Here is a 10400-nt window from a genome sequence, read left to right as displayed (position 1 = left end):
GCTCAATTACTAGCATGTACCAGGCAGAATATGCATGTCACACCCATCCTGCAGTCACTCCGCTGGCTACTGATCAGCTACTGGGCTCAATTTTATGATGTCTCCCACCTTGTGGAATGGCCTGCCTGAGGTGGTCAGGAAGGATCCCACAGTACTATCATTCCGCAAAATGTGCAAAACAGAAAAATTCAGGAAGGCACTCTTGTAAAGGAATTGATCTGTAGTGGACAGAATGGTCCAGAAGAGGAAGCCTTCATATGGGAGTGGGGAATGGATATTGCATTGGCTGTCCCTTTGTATTCCTATGTTCTGCTTTACTCACACTGTGCTGGCTTGGGCAGTTGACTTGTCACATTATCATTTAATTTTGTATTCCTAATCTTATTGCATTGTTCAATTGCATTGTTAGTTATATATCTTACATTGTAAGGTCACATTGTTGCTCACTTTGTTCAATTTTCAGAGAATCATAGAGTTGGAAGGGGCCATACAGGCCATCTAGTCCAACCTCCTGCTCAATGCATCCCTGACAAGTGTTCGTCCAGCCACTGCTTGAAGACTGCCAGTGAGGGGGAGCTCGCCACCACCCTAGGCAGCTAATTCCACTCCTGAACTGCTCTTATTGTAAAAAAAAGATCCTAATATCCAGCCAATATCTTTCCACCAATCATTTAAACCCATTATTGCAAGTAGGGTTGCCAGCTCCAGTTTGGGATCATCTCCATCTCGCTCTTCTACATCCACTCCATTCTGTCCACAGACTTTCAGAGTGAGGCCTCCAGAACTGCACACAGTACTCCAGGTGCAACCTGACCAATGTGGTGTACAGCAGGACTATGACATCTTGTGATTTTGATGTTCTGCCTCTGTTGATGTACCCCAAGACTGCATTAGCCTTTTTTGCCGCTGCATCACACTTTCTGTATTCATAGTCCTATTGCGTTATCCATCTAATGTCCTATACTTTATTATTACTATTTTTTCTATTTTTTCTCATTGTAAATCAGCCAGAGTACTTTCTAATAAAGGAAATTAACTATATATATAGCTTAAAAAAATGAATCACAATGGAAAAGTCAGGATAATGTCCAGGAAGAGAGACAGCTAGAGACTACTATCTGCACACCTGTACTTTTTACAAAGGTATAACCATTTGTGCTAAGAAATAGGCACTAGAACGACCATAATACCGAATATGGTTTTTAACAGCAGGCAGCATGAACAGCCACCAGTCCAGACATGCTCGAACTCTGAGAACTCTGACTAACCCATCTCCAAGGTTTCCATGCTTACTAATTCACTGGTTTCTGTGCAGAGCGTCAATAAGAGGGTCCAAAGTGCCATCTGTTATTTGTGATTAGTTGTGTCCAAGAGCAACTAGACTGGGGCCACCAGGTAATTTCCACAAGTGGATGAACAACCACTAGGTAGGACAATCAAACTGTGTCACCACAGACCTGAAATAAAGAAAGCCCCTGTGCCTATCAACAGCCAGACTACTAGCCCTCTGTACTGCCTGCGAACATTATCACAACTTTATGTGCTCTTATCATTTACTGGAGGATTGCAAGAATTGCCTAGTGCGAAGGTTGCAGACTTCATGCCGCACATAGATAGGCTGATATAGTGCTAGGGGAGGAGCCAGTGTTCATGGTGACCACAGTGGTGTGTTCCTGAAAGGAAAACGTAGGTCGCTAGAAGAAATGCTAATGTCTAGGATCTCCAGGCAGCTTTTCAGAAATGCTACCTGTCCCGGGGCCAACTAGACTGGCAGAGTCATAGGGTCTCAATGTATGGTGAAGTGATCGGAGGAAGGGTTTGGATTTCTTCAACAGGAAAACATTTTTGGACAAAAGGAGACTGATCCAGCAGGGTTTCTTCACAGACAACTTTGAAGTGTCTCCTCCCAACTTCTGTTTCTTTTATTACCATGCATACCTTCCATGCTTATGTTCGTAATTCACAGGCACAGACAACTGTGAAGTGTCTCCTCCCAACTTCTGATTCTTTTATTACCATGCATACCTTCCATGTAACTTTAGGCTAGTAGTACATTACAATGTACTTTAAAAGGAGTTACCTTTGAAGATGATGAAGCAGCTTTGGCTAGTGCAGTATGCTGTGGCTCACCTTCTATTAACTGTGTGGAGACTCACTTTGGTATGAGATCGATTTTTTTTGCATTCCACACAGAATGAATATAACAATAATGATATTGGTGTGGAGGACAGAAGACTGCATAATATCAGGCTGTTCTGATACTGTTGGTGTTTCATTGTAGGGTTACCACTCGCCTGGAGAAAAACTTGCCCTGTCCTTTTAATAGAGGCTTAATGTGTGGCAATGGACGGCTGAAGCTTTTCATGACATGGAGGTAAATAACATCTCATTCTGCCTCTGTTAACAGGGCAGAATTTTTTTTTCCTCCTGGTTTGTTGGAAACCCTAATCCTTGGTGGTGTGGGATTTGTTTTTTCAACCTGGTATATGCTTTCGTAAGTGGCTGTGTCTTTGGAGAAAACTGGAATATAAATATCTTAATAAATAACCAATTAGCTCTTTGGAAAATGGGGGGGGGGGGTCACTTGAACTAGCATATAGTAATTATGTTGAGCATGTACTCCAAAAACTCCAGATCTCCACTGTCACATATTGTCGTATTGTGCTACACTACAGCTGGAATATTAGTTCGGGGATATCTGCCCATCTTCCAAGCAGTGTTCCTCCAACTACACAAACACAACTTACAGTGCCACTTTTTTCCTTCCTTTGCTCATTTGCATTTAACATCTGTGTAATGTATTGAGCCTAGACCACACTTCGGCTGATGAGGATCCATAGCAATAGCTGACTAGGATCCTAGAATGGACCAGTAGGAAGACAGGGATCCTAGAATGGACCAGTAGGGAGAAAGGGATCCTAAAGTAAACCAATGGAATAACAATGCAGTGTAAATAGCCTATCATTGGGAGTGGGTGTGTGTTTTGGGTGTAAACGTTTGCATGCATAAATACCTGACTTCGGTCTGGGAGTTTTCAGTCTTCTTTCTACTTGCTGAAATCACAATAAACTATGAGCTGATCACTACAAGTGTCTGAACCCAGTATATTTCTATCTGACTAATGCAAGGGGGGAAAAGAAGGTGAAGCTTTTCTTAGCAGGAGAGGTGCAGTGCTGAGAAATGCTTCACTTGCATAAGTTCTTTGTATCAGCAGCTGTTAAAAATAGAGCTAGAAGAAATATTGTTGTGCCCCAGATACCTTCCTTTTCCTCTGTGGGTGCTGAAGGTCAGCTGCTGCTTAAAGACAGCAGGTCCCATGGGCAGACAGACTCTTCAAAAAGCTTGTTGTGCTCAGGATGCAATTTAACTCCTGTACTGAATCCAGCAGCCCTGTGCCTGTTTCTCAATCAAAATAAAAGAAATCTGACCCATGGAGCCTTTGAAATCTTTTCTGCAGGGTAAATACAGAGGGCACATCACACCTGCCTTAAGCAAAAGAGAATGTAGAGCTCCCAGCTAGGCCCTCGTGGTACACTGGGAGGAGGTTGCTGGGCAACTGCAAGGTGGGGAGGGCACAGATGGAGGACAGAGATCATCAGGATGCTCTCGACATCTGCAGGTTTTATTTGGAGAAAGCTTCAGATTATGCCGCATTGGCAAAACCTTAATTATTGGCAGGGGGCACTAAATGAGATGCAGTGTGCCAGCAGTGGACAGCCAGAGGAATAGCAGGCATGAGGCAGGGTAAGCAGGTTGTGGAAAGTTACCCTATGTCCCTCAGTCCTGGGATGAGGCAGGAAAGGTTTGTAGGTGTGTGTGGAAAGTTCATCTGTTTGAATGCTGAAATTGCTAAAGAAAGCTGATCTTTTCTTCTTTGAAAGCAACTGGTATTGTCAGCTGCAGATCATTAGACAGTGAAAATTGAGTCACAGGGACTCTCAGTGCTGCCTCTAAGAGGGACCATGGTGGCTCTACTCAAGGTTGGATTTTCCTGGTGTTCAGTTTCCTCAAGAGATGAGTACAGTGCCAAGTTCTCTTCCACTTAAACATGATGGGAGGGCGGACAAAGGCCAACACAAATAGGCTGACATGAACGGGGAGTGCTGTAGTAGATGGTCTCGCTGCTGCTGAGAGACAAAAGGTCACACTCTCCTGAGCAGAATAGGTGGTGTCATCACTGGCATCCTCGCCATCGTGTGAATGCGGGAGACAGACATTACAATCTCTGCTCAGCCATGAAGCAACAACCGCTGTGGCCCTCTTCAGCACGTGACTATATCTTGGGCTGCAGTCAGGCGAGCAGTTTGATCCAATCTCATTGCTGTTCCCTTCCAGATTTAAAGTGCACAATCAGACAGCGACATCTCCCTCCCATTCCCCAGTTGGTGCCACCCCATTCTGACCCACCTTGGAATTGGTGTTCTAAGCACCAGAGAAAGTCTGGTCTTTATGGTTGCCTGTGCTTTCACCCCGCATTTCCGGCTGTCTGAACTTCCCTGTTGGAAAATCAAGCTGGCTGGGAGTGTGTAGTGTATTCACGGATGTTGATCCATGTTGGAGTTGTGTTCAAGTTGAAGAATAAAGCTGTGTTCTTGCTGAATCACTCTCCAACTGCTTTGTTAAGCAAGCGACTTAAAAGAGTGTGAACCTTCCTGTTCATTTCTGCTTCCAAGAGCCAAACTAAACATAATGGGGGCAACCACATTTATTCACATGACTGCCATATTCCTGTATGCCACTGAGAATGGCGAGGGGTTATTCTTAGCATGAAAAGAAACAAAAACTTCTCCTTCTCCCCTTACCTTGGATACTCTACTCTTTCAAGCACCCTACCAACGCAGTCCAGCTCACTTCAAGTTTTGGTGCTGGTTTAGAAAAAAAGTACTTCAGACTATGGAGAGTATGAAAGTAAGGAGTTACACATTTGCTCCCGACCCCCACTCCTTTTTGTATAAAGATATACCCTCTTTTTCCTACATGAATGGGCAGAAACATAAATAAATACATATTGGTGCCCCGTCATGCCTAGTTTGGCACAGAGTAGTTATCTGTATTTTAAAAGCTAGTGATTTTTTTAAAAAACTAGAAAGAAAACCAGCCGCTATGGTCAAAGAGGCCTCATTGTCTGTACTGGGAGCTTGCTGTCTGGTATGAGCATTCCTTTTCCCCCCCGCAGTTTGTCCAGCCTTCAGGGACAATAATGGCAAGTCATGCTGGAAGCATTGCCTGAGGCTCTAGAATGCCTAGGAGACTGAGATATATTACGGAATATCTAATTCTGTTTCCACACACCAGGGATGAACTCACTAAAGTAATTCTGGTCATACCAGAGCATAACCAACTGGCACCAAAACCTAGCCTATTTCAACACATGGACTATAACTTCTGCAGTATTATTAAGAAGAAGAGAGTGCCTGAAGTGGTTCACAAAAGCAAAATTCAATTAACACAAGCCACATAACTATATAGGCTAAAACAAATGCAAAAAGCAATCAGAAAAACTAAAAATAATTTTAAAAATTGCAGCAACTATTTATTTATTTATATTTCTATCCCACCCTACCCCGCGAACGGGCTCATAATTATTACATAAATATTACATAAAAGTTACATAAATACATTAAATAAGACATAATTATTTCTACAACCAAAACTCTGTTCTTGACTTCAGCTCAACTGATATCCAGACTGTGCAGATCAGTCCTCCTGGAGGACATGATGTTATACCCTGCTGAGGTCCTAGCCTAGACTCCACCGCCAAATCTCCAGGAATTTTCCAGCCTGGAATTGGCAACCCACCATGCAGGCTCCAGCTTTAATGGCAAGTCATGCTGGAAGCATTGCCTGAGGCTCTAGAATGCCTAGGAGACTGAGATATATTACGGAATATCTAATTCTGTTTCCACACACCAGGGATGAACTCACTAAAGTAATTCTGGTCATACCAGAGCATAACCAACTGGCACCAAAACCTAGCCTATTTCAACACATGGACTATAACTTCTGCAGTATTATTAAGAAGAAGAGTCTCAGAGCGGCTTATTATTAAGAAGGAGTCTCAGAGCGGCTTACAAATTCATTTTCCTTCCCCTCCCCACAACAGACACCCTGTGAGGTAGGTGGGGCTGAGAGAGCTCTGACAGAAACTGCTCTTTTTCAAGAACAGCTCTGCCAGAACTATGACTTGTCCAAGGTCATCCAGCAGGTGTAAGTGGAGGAGTGGGGAATCAAACCTGGTTCTCCCAGATTAGAGTCCGTGCACTTAACCAAACTGGCTCTCGACTGTATTAAACTGTATTACTACAGCCAGACTGTGGTATAGTATAGAATAATCTCTAAAACTAAAGCAGACTAAAAAGGGAGGGGTCTTGGCGCAATGGCAGAGCACATGCCTTGCATATATAAAATTCCAAGTTCAATCAGAGGCACTTTTTTTTTGTTTTGAAGGGATCTTTGGTAGCAGTTGGGAAGACCCTGTACAGCCCAAGTAAATAGTACTGGATTAGTAAAAACAGCAGTCTGGATCAGTATAAGGCAGTTATTTATATTTTATGTGGCAGAGCAGCATCCAGTAACTACTTGAACTACAACTAGACTATTTAGCTATCTTCTATTTCACTCGAAGACATTTATTTATTTATTTATTTATTTATTTATTTATTTATATTTCTATCCCACCCTACCCCGCGAACGGGCTCATAATTATTACATAAATATTACATAAAAGTTACATAAATACATTAAATAAGACATAATTATTTCTACAACCAAAACTCTGTTCTTGACTTCAGCTCAACTGATATCCAGACTGTGCAGATCAGTCCTCCTGGAGGACATGATGTTATACCCTGCTGAGGTCCTAGCCTAGACTCCACCGCCAAATCTCCAGGAATTTTCCAGCCTGGAATTGGCAACCCACCATGCAGGCTCCAGCTTCACGTTCTTTCCCCTCACATCGGCTCTTTTATCCCACCCCCATACACACACACACACACACACACACACACACACACACACGTCCATAGTGACTGATTCTACACCCATCCCTTTCCTCACAGTTTTCCCACAGCCACGTAGGGAGGTTAATCTCCCTCTACACTGCATGCCTCTTTCACTTTCTTTGTTCATCGGGTTTTATGGTACCTTCTGCACAGATTTATGGTTGTTCAGGAGTGACTTCACAGTCAGTACGGAGTTGCCCCAGGATATCTGAATGTGGTTTTGAGTGGCACCTTTTCCTTCCTCCGCTTCCGATTCGAAGGGGACAATAAGTAGACAACTTGACATGACTTCACTGATCTCTGTCAGTTCCCCTGCCCCTATTTCCCCCTCTGTATTTATCACCTCGCCATGAATTACTTGGCTCAGGCAACTAATGACCACTGAGGCAAGTACTGACACAGGAAAATCTGCATACCAATACAGGAGCGAGCACTGAAAACAAAATAGGTGGCAAGCTGACACTAGCCAATGCACAAACCAGGATCTGAGGGAATGCAATGAAAACAGATATTTTGAGGCAAGGGGGAACCAGGTTAAGTGCTGAGAAAATATGGAGCGAATGCCAGATGCAGAATGAACCATTCTTTCCTTTCCCTCCATCTTCTTGCCAACTATGTCTGGTGACAGCCATTTTTGCTACCGCAATGTCTGCAACCCAAACTTCAGAATTTGTTTGGAATGTCTTGCTGAAAAGGTTTTGCTCCTGATGCATTTACATTCAAAGCTGTTGCCGCTCGGACATCACACGTGAGAGGTCATTCTGGCTCCCCCAGTTCTCGGGAGGGGCTCTTTTAAAAGTTATGGCCGCCATCGCTGTTCTCGGTGGCAGCGGCGACGCCTACGTGCAGGGGTAGGGGCGTGGTGAAACGTTCCCTTGCCTCCCTGAGCCCCGGGGTGGTGGCCTTGGACTCGTAGGGGCAAATTCCACCTTCAACCATCACACACAAGAGGTCATTCTGGCTCCACCAGCTCTCGGGAGGGGCTCTTTAAAAAGTCATGGCTGCCATCGCTGTTCTCGGCAGCAGCTGCGATGCCTGCGCCCACGGGGGGAGGGGAGGGGCGAAACGTTCCCTTGCCTCCCTGAGCCCCGGGGTGGTGGCCTTGGACTTGTGGGGGCAAATTCCACCTCTCGCGTGTGATGTCCGAGCAGGGGTACTCGCGGGGTAGCTGCTGGAGCCTCTCCCCAAGATATGAACCAAGTTTGAAAAACATTGGACCAGGGGGTCCAATTCTATGGGCCCCCAAACAGGTTGCCCCTATCCCCTCCATTGTTCTCTATGGTGCGAAAAAAGTAACTGGCTAACAGGTGCCCAGGTTGCTCACATGACTCCACTTCAAGCTGTACAAAATATGGAAAAAGACATGCTAAAGGGGAGAGACTTGCATTTGTCACTCATAAGAACTTGCATTTAGAGCTGTGGAGTGGTGTCACAGCAGGAGATGGGGTAAGCATAAGGTAGAGGGGTATAAAAACCAACTCTTCTTCTTCTTCTACAAGGGGATAGGAGCAAATGCAGGCTTGGAAAGATGTAGGCAGGTGCCATGGCACCCATAAGCATCACGTTAGGGACTCCTGCAATAGAAGAACTCTTACTGACTTGTAGCTTATAAGTGAGTTGCTATCTTCTGAAAGTAAAAGCTCCCAACCACTTCACAACTTCATGTGTTATTATGAAACTGTATTTTAGTTTAGCTTGAGATAGTACCATTAAACTCTTATATCCAGCTCTCTCAGCTCTTTACAGTAAAAAACAAAACAAAGCACAGTTTTACAAGAATATATGTTTGTGCTTTACTGTTTCTGGCAAGTCGTGAGGCTGACAAATTGTCTGCTCTTTAGCACAAACAAATGAGCTTTCAGGAATTCCCAACATAACAACATCCCACCCCAAAGACTGACCATAATGCCGAATGTGAGTTAAGAGAAGAACTGGTCTGACAGCAATATATTTCCCCTGCCTCACCCCATGGAATTGCCATGTTCCACACTAAAGATAAATGACTTCCCTCAGGCCTCTTACACAATATATAAATGGGTCATTGTGGTCATTTTCAATGGGGAAATCACAGTAAGAGGTACTGTTCCACATCCCATTTCCAATCATTTCCCTTAATAAAATAGCAGAACAGCTCCGTGTATGTATGCACACACATCCATGTGCATGTAAAGTTCCCTTAATTTGCCATTTATGCCATCCTCTTTTATGGTTCCTGATAGGAAATACAGGCTATTGCAAAAAAAAAAAAAGGGAGAGAGATGCCTTTGGTTAGTGTTGAGATAAGACTATATATAACAACTGTATAGTCAACTGTGGGCAAACCAGAGGTTCTGTGAGGTTTAAAAAATTAGTAATACTACTGCAATATTACATCATTGTATTAATCCCCAAAGATCTTGCTGTCGCTTACTGTCACTCTAACCTTTTCCAGTCATTATATTCTATATGGGGAGAACACACAACACACAGTCCTCCCAATATACACTATTGCCATTTGATATGAAAGAGGCAGTACATGTATTTGTATCTGAAATACATGCAAACCAGAATCCCAAGGCTGAAAATATGTGCATTGTCCCATTCAGACAAAATGGCTGTTGGAAAGATCACATGTGTGCATTCAACACATGTATGGAGAGAAATGTAAAACTGAATAGGGATTCTGTGTCTTCAGTATCCATCCCACATTAAAATCACTTCCACAAGGACTTGTGGAGTCTCTTTTTCTCCTCCCCCGTTATTTCATCTTTCCCTTTCCTGAAAGTCCCCACAGCCTCTTCCTTTTCCTGCTTCCTTCTCTCCTTCCCATCCACCAGCCAATCTCTTTATATCTCTCTTCAGCTTTCCTTCTTTCTCTCCCCTGGTAGCTGATACCTAGGAAAAATATGGTGCCAGTTGAGTGGTACCAGCCACAGGACCAGGCCAAATTGGGCAATGCCAGTCACTGGGCTGGGCTCAGTTGTGTGGTGAGGAACCCATAAGGACATCTGGAGAGCAATTTATTTATTTATTTATTTATTTATTTATGTTTGGATTTATATCCCGCCCTACCCCGAAGGCTCAGGGCGGCTTACAGGGGCACTATGTGCCAAGATTATAACAATTAAACACATAATATAAAACAATAAATTACAATAAAATACAGTAACAAGTTTACAATACAAGTTTACAAGTTTAACCAAGATGGGTAGATCTTAACCTCCATGGTAGCTTCTTGAAATCTTGTCATCCAAATCATGCCCAGACGCCTCGTCCCGCCAGTGGGATCAAGACAATCATGATGGTAATACGATAGTGCATAGGGGCGGTGGTGGAATAGTGGTGGCGGCGGCTCCTACTCAAAGGCCTGGCGGAAGAGCTCCGTCTTGCAGGCCCTGCTGAAATGAGAAAGGTCCCGCA

The sequence above is a fragment of the Gekko japonicus genome, unplaced genomic scaffold (genome assembly GCF_001447785.1).
Source record: "Gekko japonicus isolate JY-2015 unplaced genomic scaffold, Gekko_japonicus_V1.1 scaffold631, whole genome shotgun sequence".
In the NCBI taxonomy this organism is placed as follows: Eukaryota; Metazoa; Chordata; class Lepidosauria; order Squamata; family Gekkonidae; genus Gekko; species Gekko japonicus.
This window is presented reverse-complemented; position numbering follows the sequence as displayed.